The sequence below is a fragment of the Euprymna scolopes genome, chromosome 9 (genome assembly GCF_053919585.1).
Source record: "Euprymna scolopes isolate OS-2025 chromosome 9, ASM5391958v1, whole genome shotgun sequence".
In the NCBI taxonomy this organism is placed as follows: domain Eukaryota; kingdom Metazoa; phylum Mollusca; class Cephalopoda; order Sepiida; family Sepiolidae; genus Euprymna; species Euprymna scolopes.
This window is the reverse complement of record NC_136490.1, coordinates 114,953,499-114,976,519: the sequence shown is the minus strand read 5'-3', so window position 1 is coordinate 114,976,519 and position 23,021 is coordinate 114,953,499. Positions and strand designations below refer to the sequence as shown.

The window sequence follows — 23,021 nt, the reverse complement described above, 5'->3', positions numbered from 1 at the left end:
TGAGGAGTTTGAACGAAGTACTTTCAGGTAATGTATCATTAGCCATGGCTATTGGTGGTTTAGGATGAAGATACTTAGTGGCACGTACAATTAATTAATATCCTTTTGTTATTTAAGTTTTGATAGAACTTTTCAGTTTTTTTTTCTTCAATCTTTTCATGCAATAAAGATCAAGTGTTTCAAGGGTTTTCCCAGATTTCTTTACTCATAATTGAGAAAATCCATCAGCTTTATTTTGGGCCTCGAAAAATATTTGTTTTATTTATTAATTAACTAGCATGGGTGCCCGGCGTTGCCCGGGTGTTCGGAGGTTTATGCTGAGCAAAAAAAAAAAAGGGTAAATTTTTTCAACTTTGACCCCTATTATGACCCCCTTAACATTTACTGTTTTGGGCTCAAATCAAGTTATTAAGTTAGATCCATGTCCAAAGAACCTATATCTAAAATTTCAAGTGTGTAGACACAAAATTGTCGGAAGAGTTTGGTAGAGTTCTAAAAGGTCAAATCGTTGAACTTTGGCCGCTTAACAGCGAAATTTCTAGCCGAAACTGATCACATAGATTTTCCCAAATCTCAGTACCCTATATAAAAAATTTCGAGTCTGTAGACTAAAAATTGACAGAGTTACAGCATAGGGAAATGTACACAGACAGGCAGACACACATACAGACACACAGACACGTTCACTTTTATAGATATATAGATTTTGTTTTTTACTTATGATTGACTGTTTCTCCTTTGTGTGACATTCTATGCCTAACGATTAAAATATCACATCTGTGCCATTTTTCTTAAATTTTCTCGGATTGTGTTTAGATGTGTGATTTTCTACAAGCAGTTCAGCCCTATCGAAAATTTCAAAACTTTAAACAAAAATAGTCTGCGCAATTTGGTAGAAACCGCAGAGGTAAATTTTAAAAGATTTTGACCAAAATATTGACCCCTGACATTTATTATTTTAGTAATAAATCAAAATAAAAAAGTTTTACTTATGTCCAAGTTATCTACATCTAAAATTTCTTGTGCTTAGACCCAAAATTGGCGGAGAAATTTGTTAAGAACTGCAGAGGTCAACTCTTTCAATTTTTCGCCCCAAAACTGATTAAAATGCTTGCCACATGACTGCATACCCGTTATGTATAAATTTCAAATGTGCAGACCCAAAAGTGGCTGAGTAGTTTGCTAGGGACCGCAAAGGTTAAATCTTTTGAATTTTGACGCCTTGACAGCTCAAATTTTCGACTCAAACCGATAAAAACTTTGCCCTATCTCTGAATATCCTTTATGTAAAATTTCAAATGTTTAGACCAAAAATGTGCTAAGTAATTTGGTAGAGACCGCAGAGGTCAAATTTTTTAAAACTTTGACCCCAATTTTGATCCCTTAATATTTATTGTGTTGGGCTCAGATCAAATTAAAAGTTTGATCCATGTCCAATAAACTACTTGTAAAATTTCGAGTGTTTAGACCCAAAATTGGCGGAGTTTGGTAGAGTTTTCAACGGTCCAATCGTTGAACTTTGACCCCTTTACATGCAAATGTCTGGCCGAAAACCAATTAAAAAAAATAACCAAATCTCAATACCCTTTATGTCAAATCTCGAGTCTTGGTAGAGAAATGTACACACACACACACACACACACACACACACACACACACACACACACACACACACACACACACACACACACACACGCACACATTTTCACTTTTATTGATATATAGATTAAATATCCATTGTGTTCATTTTTAACGCAAATACGTCACACACGAATAGCTAAACCCTAATGAACTGTTTTGGAATTATTTCTTGACTACATTGCGGGCAATTTTCTGTTTGCATACTCTTTATTTTAAAATAAACATCTTTCTATTAGACAAAATAATCCATAAATATTTGAAAATATTAAGAATTTAAAACATACAAACATTTCCCAAACTCAGATAGTTCAGCATTAAATTCATCGAAATTTATAAGCAAATCATAGATAGTTTGTGCACACTGGTCCCTTTAAATATTGCGTGAATTAGCCAAACGTTAAACTAAAATCTCTGCTCTTCTATAGTCATGTGCGCCAGTTTATCTAAACGCTAATGCTTAGGTCTTCAGTCTTTTTTTTTCATTGTCACTACTAATGCTGACATTAGTTAACGGTTGATTGCAACATAACACAATTCCTGGACAGCTTTCGAAAGTAAAGTCAATTATTCTACGATGAAAAGAAGTAGCATTTTTGTACTGATATGTCATCGCTTATCAAGACACGGAGCCACTCAAGGATAAGGGTTAAAGAGACAGACGAGTAAAGGCGATTACAGTAATCACTTTTACTCCCTTGCACAAGAGGACCGGAAACAATGATTGAGATATGTATAAAAATAATTTAAAAAGAAAGCATTATCTAAAGGGACAACTCAACGAGTATTTGGTTACATTAGACTTGAAAAAAAACAATGTTTTCTAAAATTAAATTTTCACCCCAAACAAGTTTCAGTACCACTTTGATGTAAGGGGCAACTATCAGGGACATAAGTTGCAGGGATACTACGTAGGGGATTGAGCAGCAAGATGTCTGTTCACATTCGACTTGAACTTCTGCGTGTCAGTACAGTTGGAAAAGCAGGAACCCGGAAGGGATTTTCGAAGTCTAGCAGTTTGGAGAATAAACTATTTTCTGGTATCGGGCTATCTCTATTGTGTAGGGGTGGGATTTTGCTGCTTGTCGGGTTCGTCTGGGAGTATGTACGCCGAAGGGGTACAAGGGCTTGCAGTTGTATAACGTTGTCCGGAAACCAACACATTGTACACCTCATTCGCAAAGCAGACAAAGAATAGAAAAGAACTTCAATTCTCTTCACCCCCCCTTTTTTTGTACAGTGACATTTATTTCCTTATTCTCTCTTTACCGCTGTGATTTCTCTCACGTGATCGTCTTCTCGAGCGTCATCTACGCCTCTAACGTGATATCGAAAGTAATTCACGTTTTTTAAGTGGTCGTCTTCTCGAACGTGCTCTCTTCTTTTTTCCTTACCGTGACGTCATTTCGCTCACTTCCGTGTTTGCATATAGCCGCCTGCACTATGTTATAGTTGTAGAATGCAAACTCGTTGCACATTTTTCTACAGGTGGGATGTCCTAGGAAGTTGCGTTTTTTCTTACGAAGGAAATCTGAGTCTGTGGTAACCATTAATTCTGTATATTTTTCCCATGTGTATAAAATTTTATTGCATGTCAAAGTAAAACTGTTCGGTAAATAGACGTCCGTTGTTCTTTTTCTTAAAAATCTGACGCTCCCAAATTTAGCGCTAAACCCATTACCTTCAAGAACTTTTCATATTTTCTCCCAGGCGAGAATTGAATCTTTTTTGTGCTTTTACTAAGATGTCACCATTTATCAGAAAGCAAAAGCCATTTGAGGATGAAAATTTAATGAATACCATGTTAACGATGAAACAACACTGGAATGTCTTGTAATGATAGTGGTGATCTGACATAATTTAATAAAGAATTTGTTTAGATTAAACTTGGACATTATTATGTTGTCCTCAGCTGGACAGTTATAAGAAGGATACTCTACCAATGGAAGTTCCGAAATTTTAAGTAGATAGATAGATAGATAGATAGATAGAGAGAGAGAGAGAGAGGGGGGTGAGAGAGAGGGTGAAATGGAAGGGTAAGGAAAAATATGGTAGTGTCAGTATTTTACATAGGGATAACACCTGTCATGAAAATAAAGATAGAGTAGAGAAAGACTAGCAATGTCTCTTCTATAAGAGACACAGGGAAGAAAAGTGGGGTATCGCACGTTAAGGTTGAACAGCTTTAATTACTTTCGGCTCCTCTAGAAACACATGCAAAGATTATTTCTATTCGAAATATTTAGTGAATAACAGAATGAGATAATCTTGAATTCATCACACGATTTTTAAATAGCTGTATTGGATAGTTAAACTATAAAATATTTAGCTCTATATTTGACTTGGGAAATTGATTGCTATTCAAATCAGGTTGAATCGTGGATCAAACAGGAAGTTATTTACATTGGATTTGAAAATCACCACGAATGACGAAAAAAGAATTGATTTGTCGTACAACAAAATAACCAGACTAAACAACCACTTAAGAGATTTATACTAATATTTAATTTAATTATCGGAATATATTTATTTTGTTTATTTTTTGATATTTAATATATTATTTTTGAATATATATGTTATATTTATTATATATATATATATATATATATATATATATATATATATATATATAGTAATGTATAAAATATATATGGCGATTAACCTACACTGAATATTCCGCGTTTCATCCACTCTAGGAATCCTCTGGCTTATGCACATAAGCCTGAGGAGTCCTAGAGTGGATGAAACGCCGAATATTCAGTGTAGCTTAATCGCCATATATATTTTATACATTACTAACTAGCTCTACCTACGTATTGAGTGCTTTTGAAGTAAATACTTAAAGTTTACACATAAATCTATACTTTCGTATATTAATTTTATGTGAGTAAATTAAGTAGTTATATATATATATATATATATATATATATATATATATATATATATATATATATATATAAATTCAAAATGGCGTAATGAAAACATATTAAAGGTATTTTCAGCTTCTCTTCCAATTTTCGGATTTTAATCATGTCAAATCACACTTTATTTCCTTTTGATGGATTGGTTGTTGCTATTTCTTCTGATGAGTTAAAGAGAAAATAGATTCAATGATTGATATAATAATGAAGTGATTGATTTTGTGCTACAAAACAGATACTGTCAAGAATTTTAAATGTCAACTGAATTTAAGGAATAAACTATAAGATGGCCAACATCATGAATTTTGGAATAGTCTTTTTGTCATTTATTCACCATATTGCTCTGTAATTACATTGAGCTTCTTAAATAAAGATTGGTATATATTATAAGAATATATTTCTACACACACACGCACACACACACACACACACACACACACACACACACACACACACACACATATATATATATATATATATATATATAAATATATATATATATATGTGTGTGTGTGTGTGTGTGTGTGTGTGTGTGTGTGTGTGTGTGTGTGTGTGAGTATTAATTATCGGAATATATTTATTTTTGCTTGTTATTTGACATTGAAAGGCGATGAAGAAATTTTACGACGTGGGTTTCAGCTATCTCCTAAAATGTAAATGCGACAGGAAATAAAATTACGATTAAATTGAAACTGTAATACATGATTGAAAAAGCGTATGTCATATTTTGGCTTTTTACAAAGTGTTAAAAATCAGATGCATAAAACGCAACCTGTATATAAAAAAAAGACATGAAACATTTTTGATACATAATGTAAAAACAGGAGATTTCTTGCGGTTTTCATCGCACGCTAATAGTTCTGGTATGGTTTATGAAAGTCTGGCGGATATCCTGTTTTTCCTTTACGATTCATGACAAGTGATAAGCTATACACACTTAATATTTATGCGTATAAGCATCATTAGAAACGAATTAAAGGCATGTCTGACTAGAATATATCTTTTTTTTTACACCTGGAGATGATTAAGCATGGTGAAGATAAAAAACATTGGGGACTGACTATAAATAAATATATACATTAATAAATATATGATCAGAGACTGAATAGAGAAACATCAAGAAAATTAAGAAGTTAAATTTATTAAAAAAAAAAAAAAAAACGAAAATGGCTATACAAGTGAAAACGAACCGATACTAAAAGGTAATTAAATGGAGACGAGCTATAACACACACACACACACACACACACACACACACACACACACACACACACACACACACACACACACACACACACACAAGATAATAACGCAAAAAATATACACAAAAAAAAATACCTCACAGGTTAAAAAGAAAATACAGATTTATAAAACCGGGGGCTGACCCATATTTAAAGAATTAAGAATCAACTTCAGTCTAAGCGGAAAATCTACGAAAGTTAAACTATACGACTACAGTCACGTGGAGTGACTGGTTCTCGTCACATTATCGAAGTCAGTACTACATGGCTTTTGAGAATACCAGGTGCTGTATGTAGCAAAATTCATTTCAAATCCAAATTAGTTTACAAAAAAGCCTATATATATATATATATATATACACACATACACACACACACACACACACACACACACACACACACACACATATATATATATATATATATATATATATATATATATATACTATACACAGTAAACATGTCTTTTAAAAAGTGCCAGATCTATTTGAGCTCAATAACAATGGATTGCACTTTGTAAACAATTCAAATATTACGATTATATTTAAATCCCATTACTATAATTTTATTTTGTATATGGTACGTCATACATGTGTTTCGTTGAATGATATAGGTAGATCATACACCTCATCAGAGATCCACGTAAATCCATAAAATTTATTTTATGGATTTAGGTGGGCCTTTAATGAGTTGTTTTGTCTATACCATTCAACATAACACATGTAATACGTACCACATATCAAATTATAATGAATGCGATTTACATATACTTGTGGTATTTGAATTGTTTACAAATTATGTAACATGAATGGTATCGGTATAAAATACCCCAAAATATTTAACATGCCGTATCCCCCCCCCAACTTATCATTTGTTAAAATTTAAATTAAAATAATAGTGACCAATTTTTCTACAAACGAGTCACCTTTATAAAAGCAAAATAGCTATTCAAGGATAAAGGTTTTGGTTGGATACATTTCTAAGGCGATTGAAAGATACTGCTATTTTTAGTTGCGTGCAAGCGACTCTATAAGTCTCTCCGTCGGTCAGTCGGTCGGTCAGTCGGTCTGTCTGTCCGTAACACTTTTGTGCTTGGACTTTTTGGTTAAGATCAAAGGTCTGTTGTTAATAGATGCTGTTCTTAGCTTTTTAAGCTTTTCTTTGCCTTATTGTGGTAAATGTTGTCAGTCAAGAGCAAGTCGCCAAAACTTCAATTTTTACTTTAGTTACAAAGACCCTGCAACACTATCCTCCCCAGATCTTATAGGGCCTTGTGCCTAAATTTCCTTTGTCTTTTGGAGATTTTACTTTTTAAATTTTTATAATTTCATATTGAAATTTTTAAATTGTAATTTTGTCTTTAAACGGTATAAATTAAATATGAAGATCAAAGTGTAGTATCTGTTCCGGCAGATACTACAAGCAAAGACCATATGTGGGGGCAACCGCACATATAAGACCTTGGTCAATGTAGGGGCAACCCTTCATACCAATTGTCACAATCTAGCTCCCCTACTCCCCGGGGAGTTGGTCCCCATTTCCCCTTCACTTCTCACATTAAAAATCGCCCTTGTGCCATATTTGCTCGGTGGGGAGCAAATAAATACCTTTTTCTTGGCCTTTTGGCCAAGATCAAAGTGTAGTATCTGTTCTTACTACATGCTTTACTTATTGTGATATAAAATGGGGGATCACTTTTCTGCATTAATTTAATGTAAAGTGATCACCCACTTTACAACCAGTCAGTCTCAAAGCCATTCAAGTCATTCGCCAGATCATTCAAGTTGTTTTTGAAGGATTCCAGTTATTTTTTAAGCATTCAAGTCATTCTTAAGGTCATTCAATTCATCCTTATGTTCATTAAAATCATTCTAAGTCATTTACCTTTTATTTATTTAAGTCATTTCAGCCCATTTTTCTGTCATTTTAGTTTATCTTTAAGAATTCCATGCCAATCCTACATTCACGCATTCATTCATAACACGAGAGCACGAGACGAATGGCTATCGGTCTTGTTCCATTCATTCTAGCAACGGATCTGATGTAAGTCTTTTTTAATTTCAGATCAGGAGTGAAAGTCAATCCCAGAAGTTTATCAATGCAATGTGCTTCCGCAAGATTAAAGCCGTTCAATTTAATTGGGGCCAAGTGGAGATTTAAGCGTTGGTTGTAGAACAATAACAATTTTGTTTTGGGTGTATTAAAGGTAACAAGCCGTTTGTTACTCTATTGCGCAACACGCTGTAGGGTAGAATCAGAAAGATCCTGATCATTTCCGGCCTTTGGGATGTTGCCATAGATGATAGTGCTGCCTGCATAGATGTCGACGAAAGTTCTCAGAATGTGATCTGGGAGAGTGTTGGTAAGGATCAGAGAATGGAGTATTGCTGTCAGATCTGGGCAAGAGATGCTAGGAAGGCTTTATCCTGCCTTGGAAGTGGGAGATGCTGTTTTCTCTTCCCTGCAACCTCTTTCTCACATAAAAAGACGTTGCGAGCCTGACTCTGTTTTATTGTTACTTTCATGGAAAATGCTCGTCCGATCTCCAATTCATGGTCCCCCTCGCCAAACAGTCATGAGAAACACTCGTTTAGCTGTACAAAACTATCAATAATTTCCCCTACTCTTTATCTGTGTCTAAACCTAAACGTAGATGCCATGAACAAAGCTTCTTTCTAAGACCTTCACACCTGTGGAACTCTCTTCCGTTTACTAGTATTCCAGCCGACTACAATATAGTCGTATTCAAGTCCAATGTAAACAAGTTCTTGATGGGCGGTTCCCCTTTAAGTAATCCAATTTACCATATTTACCCTTCTAACGATTACTATGATATTGTCCTTTTGACCACTGTGCACTCTTTAACCCTTATCCTCGAGTGGTCTCTGGGCCTTGATAAGTGATGATTCCTTTGTAAAAAAAAAAAAAAATCCAGCGTTAATACTTTGATCTTCGGATTTCTATCCATTAACGATTAATTTAATAAAACTATTGAAGAAAAAAGGTTTGAGGGTTGAAAGAACAATTCCAGAAATAACGTCGCTAGAAATCCTGTGAAGTTAAAGAATATAAATGGTTTCAAAAAGTGTAAATTTTTTACTTAAATAAAAACCCGTGAAAAAAAAATCTCTTCACTACTTTTTTCTGTGAGTGTGTGAGTTCGTTCCCTATAGATTCGAAAACGGCTTGGCCGATTTCTATGAAATTCAACATGAGGTCGCTTAATGGGTCTAGCAGTGTTCTAAGATAGCCGTTGTCTCGGAATGTCTTCGATAAGTATAGATAACAGATAATCGAAATAATCTTCTGAAAGAACCAAAATTAACATCTTACACACCCTAAAATCACAAGTGCATTTGAGAAGTTTTATTATCACACAATCCCAAACGGCCGACATATAAAATCAAAAATAGATTCGAAATGAATGTTTTTGTTTAAACCGTGACCGTGATATCTGATTTTCGCATTTTAAACTTTAATTCAAGCTATTATATATAAAAAATAATTTTATAAAATCCATCCATGCTTCTGTTCAGCCTTGAAAAACAAAGGATATCCCATCGGAGCAGTAGCGCGTGTAATTGTGAGGCAAGGGCTGCGCAACTACCAACCACACCTCTCCTGAATCGGCACTGTTTGAGTTCAGTGGCAAGAAGAAGACCAGAACGACTGGAAACAATGCCGAGATAAGCAGAGAGAGCACATACAGCACTTGAAAGTCCCAAGTGGTCACCCATTTAGTACTGACCAGGTTCAACGTTGCTTAACTTCGGTGATCCAACGGGAACCAGTGTGTCAACGTGATTATGCCGTATTTATAAAATAAACAATAGGGTCTCTACAGTGCAATGTAGACTACAATATATTGTGGAGTAAGTCACTGTAGGGAGGCATGTGAGGCTTCCTCTCGGTACATCGCGATCAGTCCCCAACTGGAGCAGGCAATCAATCGATTTGGTTGAAAAGTGAAGGATTTAACCAACGTCAATAACAATTAAAATATGGCAGTATGAAACATTCGTTTATCGTCATTCAATCCCTTACAACGTCGAGTCTCCCTGTAAATAAATAAAATAAAATTAAGCCAGTTTAAATGATCTTCTATAAATATTAATTACATTGTCTTTTTTATTAAAAATGTCATCAAAATTAAGCATTCAAATTTAAAAAAACAATTACATAGATACTTCACTAAACACTGGTAGATTTGCAAATAAAACATTAGTTTAAATGATTTTTTACATGACAGTTACTTTGACATTATTTTCACATTTCAAATGGATCACAACTGTATTTAACTACCTATTTAGAAAATATTTAAATAAACAGATATATATTATATATTTAAATTTATATACATTATATAGTTCAATATATATATATATATATATATATTATATATTAAAATGTATATATATTATATATTTAAATGTATATATATATATAATATATTTAAATGTATATATATAAATTATATTTAAATGTATATATATTATATATTTAAATGTATATATATTATATATCAAAATGTATATATATTACATATTTAAATGTATATATATAATATATTTAAATGTATATATATTATATATTTAAATGTATATATATATATTATATATTTAAATGTATATATATTATATATCTAAATGTATATATATTATATATTTAAATGTATATATATTATATATCTAAATGTATATATATTATATACTTAAATGTATATATATAATATATTTAAATGTATATATATATTATATATTTAAATGTATATATATTATATATTTAAATGTATATATATTATATATTTAAATGTATATATATTATATATGTAAATGTATATATTATATTCATAAAATGGCTGAAAAATCGAAATGAGAATGTGAATCTCCTAGCATCGCTTTAAATATGCCAGGAAGTGAAAAGAAAAGAAACAAAAACTATAAGAATAAAGAGGAAATAGTTGATCAGTTGAACAAAAGTGAAAAACTAAAAAAAAAAAAAAAAGTAAAAAGACAATGGGAAGGAATTTGTTCACAAAGACATCCGAAATTAGTATTGCTATTCAAGGTGTGGCAGCGAAAGGAACAAAGGACCGTACGTAAAGAGCAATATATTTAGAGTTAGTTTACGGAGAGTTTTTGGAGTGGGAGTGAATTCGCGAGAGTTTCCCACGATTTTAATTTAACGAACACTTTTCAGTTTGCAAACGTTGACGACAGACTTCAGTCAGATACGGCGAACAACTATTAAAGACGGGTTGTTGATCGGTGCAGATGGAGAGATGAATTGATCAATCGACTGACAACATGACCTCAACAGACGTTGAAATTGTAGAATTTACATTGGAAAAATATCACTAACACATCCAGAATATAACAAATATCTACAAAAACAATCGGAATTATATACGGATATCTACTAAATAGTCGGAATTATATACGGCTATCTACAAAACAGTCAGAATTATATACGGCCATCTACAAAATAGTCGGTTTTTTATAGGGACATCTACAAAATAGTCAGAATTATATACGGATATCAGCAAAATAGTCGGAATTATATACGGCTATCTACAAAATATTCGGAATTATATACTGCTATCTACAAAATATTCGTACTTATGTACGGATATCTACAAAATAGTCAGATTTATATACGATTATCTACAAAATAGTCGAAATTATATACGGCTATTTACAAAATAGTCAGAATTACATATGGATATCTACAAATTAGTTGGAATTATATACGGCTATTTACAAAATAGTCGGAATTACATATGGCTATCTACAAAATAGTCGGAATTACATACGGATATCTACAAAATAGTCGGAATTACATACGGATATCTACAAAATAGTCGGAATTACATACGGATATCTACAAAATAGTCGGAATTACATACGGATATCTACAAAATAGTCGGAATTTCATACGGATATCTACAAAATAGTCGGAATTACATTCGGATATCTACAAAATAGTCGGAATTACATACGGATATCTGCAAAAAGAGACGGAATTAATGTCTTGAGTTGTTTTATTTTTCTTGAAGTCTTTTTTTATAAGTATGCATAAGTGCGTTGGCAATTGTCAATATATTAGAAACAACAATACAGTCAGAACGAGAATGAAAGAAGACCACGGCGCACACAACTGCATCGGAGTCGGCTATTGTTCTTGACCCGGAAAACTCATGGTGGAATATTTCAAATAACACAAAAATATACAACGGTACAGTTATGGAGAAACTCTAATGCCTACTAGAGAAAATTTGAATGTTTACTATCGTCGAGCCTCTAAGGTCTCTCTGTACATGAATTTATACAAGTGAACCCTAACTGATTTTTTTTTTTAAATCACACAGTATTCGCCACTCAAATAAGATCTCGATATGGCTATGCCACACTAGCTTTTATGAGGACCTAGCCTGGGTGCCCGGCATTGCCCGGGGGGTTTTGGAAGTGTGTGTGGAGCAAAAAGAAAAAAGTGGTAGTAGGTAGTCAGGCTCGAACCCGTATCGCGAAGGAGAAAAAGAACGTGAAAAAAAAATGTGACGTCTTTGCTGTAGCGGCCATCGCCAAACCGGAAGTGACGAATGTTTAAATTAAGACTAGTCAATCGAAAAAGGGGGATGACTTTCGAAAATATCGGCGAAAAAAGCGACCCTCTGTAGAAAAGTGCCCAGGTGAGGGTGTAGGAATTAATGGTGTTAGACATACATACATACATACATACATACATATATGATGATTTCAACGTATTGTCAGACGAGTACCACTCCCTCAGACACTTAAAATTTGTGAGCCCAAAAATGACTTTTATTTTACTGGTGAATTCACATGCTAAAGCAGGCATGATACTGAAGACAGTCATTGAGATCAATTATTACATGCTTTCAGCATTTCAAGCTTCCACACGTCACAGGACAATTTTATAGACAAATGCCTGAGGAAGTATCTATACACAGATGATGTTACAGAGTCTTAGCTTTGTACGACAGCTAAGTCTCTCCCTCGGTTCAAAATGTTCAGATCCAGCAACAAGCAAGAGCAAAATAGCCAGCAACAAGTTAAACTGCAGACCAGCTTAATGCGGGTACTCGTTTCCCGCTGTTTGATTTTTTAAATCAGAGATTTGCTTCTCCTAGAAAGGTTGCCTTCACCATGGCTTACAGGAACCCTCTCCATCCCAACACACACATACATACACACACACACAAACACACGGTGCTAGTTGGTCGTTGACCCCGAAAAAGGGTTCATTCGCCCTTTGAAAGGTCTTGTTTTTAATCCTTCAGGGAGACTAGCCACTCTCCTCACCAAACAAGTCTGGTGGGGAACCAGTTTAATAGCCGGTGACCCGACCATGAGGCAGGTAGTACTGGATTACATGGTACCAGTAGCATATGACATGACCTGACTATAAATACATACATACATACATACATACATACATTTAAGCTGACAGGTGAGGTTTATATTATAGATAAGGAATGCAATTTAAACTCCGCAATCTAGAATCCGCAACAATACACTATTTGACAAGGAAAACAAGTTTAAAATCTTATTATAATTCATTTGATTTTTCTTGGCCGATCAGAACTAATGGGATTCTTTACTCTTGTTTGTTCAAGAAAGTAAAGTTTGTAGGATTAGTACACACACGCGAATAAATTTTTTGTAGAATTAGTTCATATCTCCTCTTTCCCTTGAGGTACAGGTCTCTTTCAACCCCTTTTTTTGTTATAGTCCATCAGTGCTTTCAGTACTCTTGGAACCCTTTTCAAGGCAGGAGCCATAGGTAGGTTGCGAACCGATGGTGCAACTACGTTTTCTGCAGGGTTCATAGCAGGGATCTCAATAATTGGTATATGAAACATTGCTCTATTCTGACTCGATTGACCAATCATTTTCTGACACATGGGACTTTCTTACCCTATTAGCTGAGAAGGCTATCGTAGCAAGCGCCAAGAAGTTCCAGTTTTGTCAATTTTGAAGGCTTAAAGGTATCTAAAAACTGCGTTACCGTCACTGATATTATGCTCGGCACCATTTTGAACTTTGCTGCCCCCAATGATTTATCATTGGCTCATTCCTGGTTTGGCCTAATAAATCAGGTTTCCTGTGCATATTCTATTACCCTGTTGATTCAGCAATTCCGAGTGTTGATTAAGCTTCATACAAAGTCTTATTAGGACCAAACTTTAAATGCCCTTACAACGATGGTTAAAAATTCAAGCTTTCCTCACCAAACGTAGAGGATAACAAACCAGGAATGGATACACAGAGAGAGAGAGAGAGAGAGAGAGAGAGGGAGAGAGAAAGAGAGAGAGAAAGAGAGAGAGAGAGAGAGAGAGAGAGGGAGAGAAAGAGGGAGAGAAAGAGAGAGAGAAAGAGAGAGAGAGAGAGAGAGAGAGGGAGAGAGAGAAAGAGAGAGAGAGAGAGAGAGAGAGAGAGAGAGAGAGAGAGTATTCCATTAGCAATGGCTCTTTCTATAAAAATCCTGTTTGCTTACATAGACCCTGAGAATTAAAAAATGCGAAGCTAAAATTGCGGTAGAAGATTTTTCCAGCGGAAAAGATTGTAAGTGAAAAAGTTATTATTGACCTTACGACAATGTTCAAGAAGACTTAAGATATATAATCAAAGCCAGTCAATATGAAAAGAAACGGAGAGGCTCGGGATACTGTTTATACAGCAGGTAGTGTTTATTCCACCAAATAATCTAATCCTTACAACGAAGAATAAAAAAAATCAGGTTTTCCTTACCTTACTGGGCGGAGGCGGATCGGAGATGGATGCAGAGAGAGTATTCCTATATGCTGTGTTAAAAAATGAAATTAACAATAGCAAATTACGGAAGAAAAAAAATTACATACATACATACATTTAAACAGACAGGTGAGATTTATATTTTAGAAGATGGTGCATATTCTCCAATTGATGCTATCGTAAGTAACAGCACCGAACTGGATGCTCCACCAGACTAGACGAATTTTTATTTTGACACGCAGGAAAACTAAAAGTCCACAAAAATCGTATAATATATTTAAATGGTCATTTGTGGAGAGGAGCATTAAGGTGTCAACTGCTTTATTAAATCAGTGTTCGAAATGTAGAAGAGAAGTTTAATAGAATATTTGAATTTCTATGTATTTTATATAGAAGTTAAAAGTTAGTAAGGGTTCGTTTGATTTCTGAGAAATTCGACTGAAGTAAAATGAAACAAACAAACAAACAGAGAAAACACAGAATTATGTGGATCATACTTCCTCCCAGCCGATCGATAAATGAATTTCCTTCTGAGAATTGGACTATTTTGGAAATCAAACAGTTTGTTTATATAATATTTACAAACTTATAATAAATTACTATAATTATATTCTACATTATAATTCTTGGGTGCATAAATTAATTGCTAATTCTTTCATTTATAGATTAATTGCTAATTCTTTCATTTATGAATTAATTGCTAATTCTTTCATTCATGAATTAATTGCTAATTCTTTCATTCATGAATTAATTGCTAATTCTTTCATTTATAGATTAATTGCTAATTCTTTCATTTATGAATTAATTGCTAATTCTTTCATTTATGAATTAATTGCTAATTCTTTCATTCATGAATTAATTGCTAATTCTTTCATTCATGAATTAATCGCTTATATTTCACTTTTCTAAATTAACATCCACCATTGCTTGCCTGTTTCATATGGGCTTCATAACATACATACAGGTCATTTTTGATTCAAAACCAATTAAACAATGTCTAGATTGAAAACCCTGTTCAACAAAAAAGATATATTTTTCGAGAAAATTGTTATCGGAAACCGGATCGTAAGCAATCGATGATCCAAACTAAAGCTATTTACAGGAATCTTTTGTGATGCTCAGAAGAGAAGTAATTGTCACAGACAGAGAGACTTGTATAGAAAAAAAAGAGTCAGTGCCATAGGAAAAGCGAAGTTTACGCGTCGTTTGTTCATTTATCAATTAAGAAACAAATCATTTTTATTGGACAAAAACACGCCTGCACTTTATAAGAAAGGGGGACAACTCGTTCACCGACGTTAGCCAAACAAACCAAATGCGTTATGTCACCAGTATTAAGGAGTTAACTTTGATTTAAGTGAGAACAATACAGAAGTTTGATATTGAACAGAATAGATCAGATAGGAATCGAACTCGCGATAACCGATACCAAAGTGTCAGTGTCGATTACGCAAATACCCTCCCGCTAAATATTATTTAGATAAAGCAGTAACTTAATTTTATAAGCGCACTCAAATTTCTGTGGTTTTGTTTTTAGCCGCAGCGAGTTTAAAAATCGGGCAACTAAAGGATAATACATGATGACTCGGGCGTTTACAGAAAGGAGTGCTTATTCCATTTTTCTCTGCATGTGTACAAAGGAAAGCAAACATTTAGTATAACAACTAACACCCCCTCAAGCTTTCATCTTTGTTTTGGCAGTAATAAACAAGTCATTGTGAAAAAGAATAGGCGACACTCTCAATCACATCTCCTTTGAGGTTCTTTGAAGTTTACTATGACCGTTTTACCAACTCTCTCTCTCTCTCTCTCTCTCTCTCTCTCTCTCTCTCTCTCTATATATATATATATATATATATATATATATATATATATATATATATATATATATATATGTGTGTGTGTGTGTGTGTGTGTGTGTGTGTGAATAATCCGGTCAACAAGACGAGCTGATGCACAACCGTGTAGTACAAGGATTGTGTACATTTACTTCTCTACTTGAAATGAAATGATTTCGATCTCAAGTATATATATATATATATATATATATATATATATATATATATATATATATATATGTATATATATTAGCATTTCAGCCCGGCATTGTCCGTGTGTTTGGATGTGTATATTGAGCAAAAAAAAAAAAAAAAAAGTAGTAGTAGGAAGGCATGCTCGAACCCGTACCGCAAAGAAGGAAAAGAACGGGGTAAAACCTAAGGTTTACGCTGTTACGACAACCGCCAAACCGGAAGCGACATTTTTTAAAATGACGGCTAGACAATCTAAAGGGAAAGATAACTTTCAAAAATATCGTCGAAAAAAGTAACCTCCCACTATAGAAAAGTGCCTTGTTGAAGGGGAAAATATTAATGTTTCTAGCCAATCTTTCGATATTTGTCGTATGAAAGTTCGAACTTTAAAACGATCCTGATCTTGGTAAAATCCGTCGTCTCTATTGAACGTTTAAGGCAGACATGCAAACAGACATACATACATGAATTTATATATTGGTATATAAAAATTTTCGACCCAAACTGATAAAAAAAGCTTGCGCTATCTCTGAATACCCTTTATGTAAAATTTCAAATATTTAGACCAGAAATTGTCTGAGTAATTTGGAAGAGACCGCAGGGGTCAATTTTTTTTTAAATTTTGGCCCCTATTATGATCCCTTAAAATGTATTATTTTGGGCTAAAATCAAGTTATTAAGTTAGATCCATGTCCAAGGAACCTATATCTAAAATTTCAAGTGCGTCGACCCAAAATTGTCGGAGGAGTTTGGTAGAGTTCTCAAAGGTCAAATCGTTGAACTTTGACCCCTTCAACGCCAAATTTCTGACCAAAAACCAATCACATCGATTTTCCCCAAATCTCAGTAACCTGCATATCAAATTTCGAGTCTGTAGACTGAAAATTGACAGAGTTATTGCGTAGGGAAATGTACACAGACACACATACACACAGAAAGACACGCTCACTTTTATAGATATATAGATAGATGGATATATACAGAGATTAAACAAGAATATATACGTATACATAAATATATATGGAAACAATTTATGTTTACTATAACCTTTTTACGCAAATATTACGCAAATATAAATCATGTAGATTATCTGCATGAATATAATTACACGTGAGGGGAGGTTCTGTCATGATTTCTCCATTGCCTATGACCTCACTCAGATTGTTCAGGAACCCACCCGTGTGCCCGACAATGACGGCCAGTATGCGAGCCTACTAGACCTTTTTCTCACAACTTGCCCTGAACTATGTTCAGTTTCTGTTCTGTCGCCTCTTGGATCTTCCGACCACTCTGTTGTATCAATTAAGATAAAAATGAAATGTAATAAGTCCCCAGACGTACCTCTCCATCGTACAGTATATCGATACACTAAGGCTGACTGGGATAGCTTCCGTACATTTATAACTGATCTACCTCTGCATTCCATATTTAAAAAGGATGTGTCCTCTATAGTATTAGACCTGACGGAATGGTTAATTGTAGGTATTGATCGTTTCATACCCTCGAAAAAGTTTCAGCAAAAACCTAACAGCCAGCCATGGTTTTCTCCAGAATGTGCTGCTGCCATTGCGCACAGAAATCACTTTTTCCACTGTTTCCAACGTGATAGATGTATGGAAATTAAAGCCGCTTTCAGGACTGCCAGCAACCATTGTAAGAAAGTAATAAAGAGCGCAAGATGGTTGTATGCTCAATCTGTTAAGTCCAAAGTAGCTGAGCAGCGGCTTGGTTCCCACCAGTTTTGGCAAATAGCAAACAGAATTCTGAACAGAAGTGTGCGCTCCATTCCAACTATCATCAATGGACCTGAGGTAATCTCGTCAGCATCAGACAAAGCCAAACTCTTTGTCAAGAACTTTGCAGCTAATTCTACCTTTTGCGATCAAGGCCGCCAAACCCCAATATTTCCTCCTGTATCTGAAAACACACTATGTGATATACGTATATATGTACGTGATGTTGCCAAGCTAATCAAAAACCTTGATTCCAGTAAAGCAACTGGCCCGGACGGTATTCCAATTATAGTACTCAAAAAACTTCAACCTGAACTAGCGCCCATACTTACTAAACTATTTAAACGTTGTCTTAAGGAGAATAGTTTCCCATCTCCCTGGAAAATTTCATCTGTATGCGCTATATTTAAGAATTCAGGTGATCACTCATCCCCATCTCAGTACAGGCCAATAAGTCTCCTGTGCGTCATGAGTAAGTTGCTGGAATCTGTGTTAAATACAGAAGTAATCAACCATCTCAACAAAAATAACCTTCTTAGTGACACTCAATATGGTTTCCGTTCTGCTAGATCTACAGCAGATGTGCTTACAGTTATATCTCATAGGATTAGCAAATCTCTCGACGGAGGCAACCTTTCTAGGGCAATTGCCCTTGACATATCTAAGGCCTTTGATAGGGTATGGCATAAAGGTTTACTTCATAAGATCTCTAGCTATGGTATAGCTGGAAATGTCTTCTCAATTATTAAATCATTTCTTTCTGATAGGTTCATAAGAGTAGTAGTTGATGGGCAAAAATCAGAAGCCCACAGTATTAATGCCGGTGCCCCTCAGGGGTCCATCCTGGGCCCAACTCTTTTCCTGATCTACATTAATGATCTTCCAAATCACATCCTTACATCATTTGTAGACATTTATGCTGACGACACTACCATTTATGGTAGCACATCTAAGACAGTAAACGACCAAGTTCTCTCCAATTCTCTCTCCTCTGATCTTGAGCATATAGTACAATGGGGAAAGGAGTGGCTGGTTACTTTTAATGCATCTAAAACCAAGCTTCTCTCTTTACATCATCAACATTCTGATCCACATCTGGCATCAATTGAAATGAATGGCTCTCGTCTTCAGGAGGCCTCAAGTTTTGACAAGCTTCTGGGCTTGACCATTACTCCTGATCTTAAATGGAACAGGTACATCAAATCTGTTGCCAAGGCCGCTGGAAAAATGGTGGGATCTTTCTATCGATCCAGTAGATATCTCACTGCTGATGCAATTCTCTATCTATATAAGAGCCAGGTACGTCCAAGGATGGAATAATGTTGCCACATCTGGGCAGGAGCTGCTAGAAAGGACTTGTCCTGCCTTGATAGAGTTCAAAATAGACTTCGTAGCCTCGTAGGAGATGTCCTTTTCTCTTCCTTGCAACCTCTATCTCACAGAAGAGATGTTGCGAGTTTGTCTCTGATGTATCGTTATTTTCATGGAAAGTGTTCGACTGAGCTTCAATCTATGGTCCCCCCTCGCAAAACTTTCACAAGAAACACTCGTCTAGCTGTAAACACTATCAATAATTCCCCCCACTCTTTATCTGTGCCTAAACCTAAACGTAGATTCCATGAACAAAGCTTTTTTCTTAGAACTGCACGCCTGTGGAATTGTCTTCCGTTTTCCTGCTTTCCGGCTGACTACAATATGGTTGTCTTCAAGTCTAACGTAAATAAGTTCTTGATGAGCCGTTCCATATAAGTTATCAAATTTAACAAATTTTCATTACTAATGATTATTATATTGTCCAATTTCTACTGTACACTCTTTAACCCTTATCCTTGAGTGGCCTCTTGGCCTTGATAATGAGTTGATACCTATGAAAAAAAAAAGAAAAAGTCCAATGTGAACAAGTTCTAATTGAATCGTCCCCCTAAGTAATCCAAGTTTCAAAATTCCCACTGTTTACTATGCTAAAATCACAATGACTAATGTATACCTATTAACCCTTATCCTCGAGTGGCCTCTGGGCCTTGATAAGTGGTGACACCCTTGTAAAAAAAAAAAAAAAAAAAAAAAAAAAACTAAAGATGATCACCCGATAAGAAAACCGAAAAAACTAATAGGGAATTAATTAAAATGAATGTTTAAAAGAATATGCAAATTAGCTAGATCTTTTGCAGATGAATGCAATTGCACGATCGATATATAAGAAAATTGTATTTTCTTTTTAAATAAATAGAAAAGAGGGTTTTTAATATGAATCTCAATGCACACAAAAGAAAAACGAATTTATAGAAGATATAAATAAATATAAATATAGATAGATATAGATGGAAGAAGATAGATTTCCCGATTTCATTTTCCACCAGTCGAAATTCTAAAAAAATCAAGTGCTCCCCCCTCCATAGAGATTAATCCTTTATCTCTATATTCGAATGTTCCATTAAGATTATTTACCTCTCAAACATTGAGTTACCATTTATAATGCCTCCCCGCGGGATAGAGTTAGACACCAGGATCGTTGGTCGTCGTTAATGTTCTCCTCCACTGACAGAGAACAGGAAATTGAAGTGCAGCATCTGAAGAACAAATACTACACTTTGATCTTGGCCTGAAAGCCAAGGACGTCTTGCGTTAGTAAAAAAGTTTAGAACAATTTTCCTCTCCCCTAATTAACCATTTAAACACATGTATGTTAATATATTTCCTTCTTGTGGACTATTGCTCTTAATTGATTGCAGAACGAGCATTCATCTAGTCGTGTGGAGTATTCTAGCTTCGTGTTGTTACTTGAGGTAACATCACTTAGGAAATGTTCACTATTCCTCGTAAAATCTAGTGTGAGTTAGCTATAGTGAAAAGATCTTATTTTAGCCGTGAATATTATGTTATGGTGAATATTTACTTTCGGTTTACTAGCAGTGAAAAGCATCTTCCCGCCATCTTGTTCTTACAAACATGCGCACAGAAATAAAAACCTTAGACAATCGAGGCAAGTATCTAGTAGTCATTCAAGTTCTTTTTATATGGGTGACCCCCAAAAAACGGGCCCCAACTCTAATTAGGCCCAGTTTCTTAGTGTTTTGATCGAATGAAATGAAACTTTGGTCATAACTAGTTTATTATATTCAAAACATCACATCAAAGCACTAGGATCTTTGGCCTTTTTTTTTCTCCGTTCTACAGCATATGTTCTAGATGGCCTCCATTTAGCTTTTGTTTTTTCTTGGGTCACACTGTATTTAGGGAATTTACATCCATTTTAAGATAAAATCTTTTAAGAATTTCCCAAAAAGTACGAGTTATTCTCTCCTGTTCTTTCACTTAAAAGCGCCACCTGGCGACAGTTTAGTGAAACGAAAAATATGGCCGCCGTCTGTATATTGTAAAAGTGCCAAAAAGTTTGTTGTACCATGTTTAGCCCTTTTGTGTAATCAAATATATGTGGACTCCCTCCCATTATATTCAAAACATCACATCAAAACACTAAGGTATTTGGCCTTTTTTCTCCGTTCTACGGCATATGTTCTAGATGGCCTCCATGTAGCTTTTGTTTTTTTGGGGGGTCACCCTGTATATTCGTTTAAGTGGATGCACGGCTTTACACTGACAATAATACGACAGTTGAAATTATTTGTGAAAAGTATGACTTTAAAAAGAATCAGGTTCTGAATCCTGAAACGAACGAAACTACTTCTCACTATCTGAACCGTACACTCTCACAATATATAACATTAGTAAAGCATGTCTTTCAAGTCAAGAAAATGGGTTAAAAATGTGTGTTTTTTTTCATATAAAAATATAAAAATTAAGGTTCAGCATTTAATTTAGAAATTTATAAATGTTCAAAATGCACTTTGATCAACTTTACAAAATAAAGTGTAAAAAAATTAACTTAAATCGAATCTAAAAACCACTTTTCATCTATCATTTAATTAATGATATAATTATATAATTTTCAACTAAATTTTTTTTAAAAGTCTAACGAAATATACTAATTACCGAGTGCCCTACTATATTAGTGATTTACGGCGTCGGCTTTGTTTCAGATTATTGAAAAAGGACCAGAAATAACAAAGTAGTGTTAAAAGATTATGATTATATTTCTTTAAAAACTTAGTTCTTTATCTCTCATTATCATTGAACTCATTTGTTTTAAAACCAAGTTTAAGTACTACATTCTAGCACAAAATAATGAATAAACCAAAAACAATTTCATAAGTGAGCAGTATTAAAATTAAGAGGCACACAGAGCGTTACTGAAAGTACTAAATAAATTAAGTAGGCCTCTAAAGCACTACTAAAATTCTAAGTCCTTAGTGAGCACATAAAAAAATAATAAAACTTAAAAAGCACACAGAGCGTTACTACAAGTATTAACTAAAAACAAAGACGCCCCCAGAGCACTACTAAAAGAAAGATAAATTATTTTTTAACTGATTAGTGAAAAAAACAACAACTCCAAAGACTTAGAGAATGCTATTGAAAGCACTGATAAAAATTAAATAGGCATCAAGTGAACATGTACATTTTTTAAATATTATATTTCTATTTAGCGGGGATACCCGGCTTTGTCTGGGTGTGGTGAGATGTGGGGGTAAATCAAAAAATGGAAAATAAAGGATAAGGAACGTAAATAACCCTGTTTCGATCTTATAACTTTGTTTAAAATTGGAAAAACAAAACAGCG

General features: G+C 34.4%; 1 long non-coding RNA gene and 1 pseudogene across 1 annotated transcript in view; one reads left to right on the top strand and one right to left on the bottom strand.

Moving 5' to 3' along the window:
* The window catches only part of LOC145284805 (uncharacterized), a 212,462-nt gene that overhangs the window by 80,441 nt on the left and 109,000 nt on the right, over positions 1-23,021 (bottom strand). Inside the window, exon 4 of the long non-coding RNA XR_013868885.1 lies at positions 14,572-14,624. This is a non-coding gene — a long non-coding RNA (uncharacterized LOC145284805). The remainder of the gene's footprint in view (positions 1-14,571; positions 14,625-23,021) is intronic.
* Positions 7,406-7,536, top strand: LOC145285258 (U2 spliceosomal RNA; annotated as a pseudogene).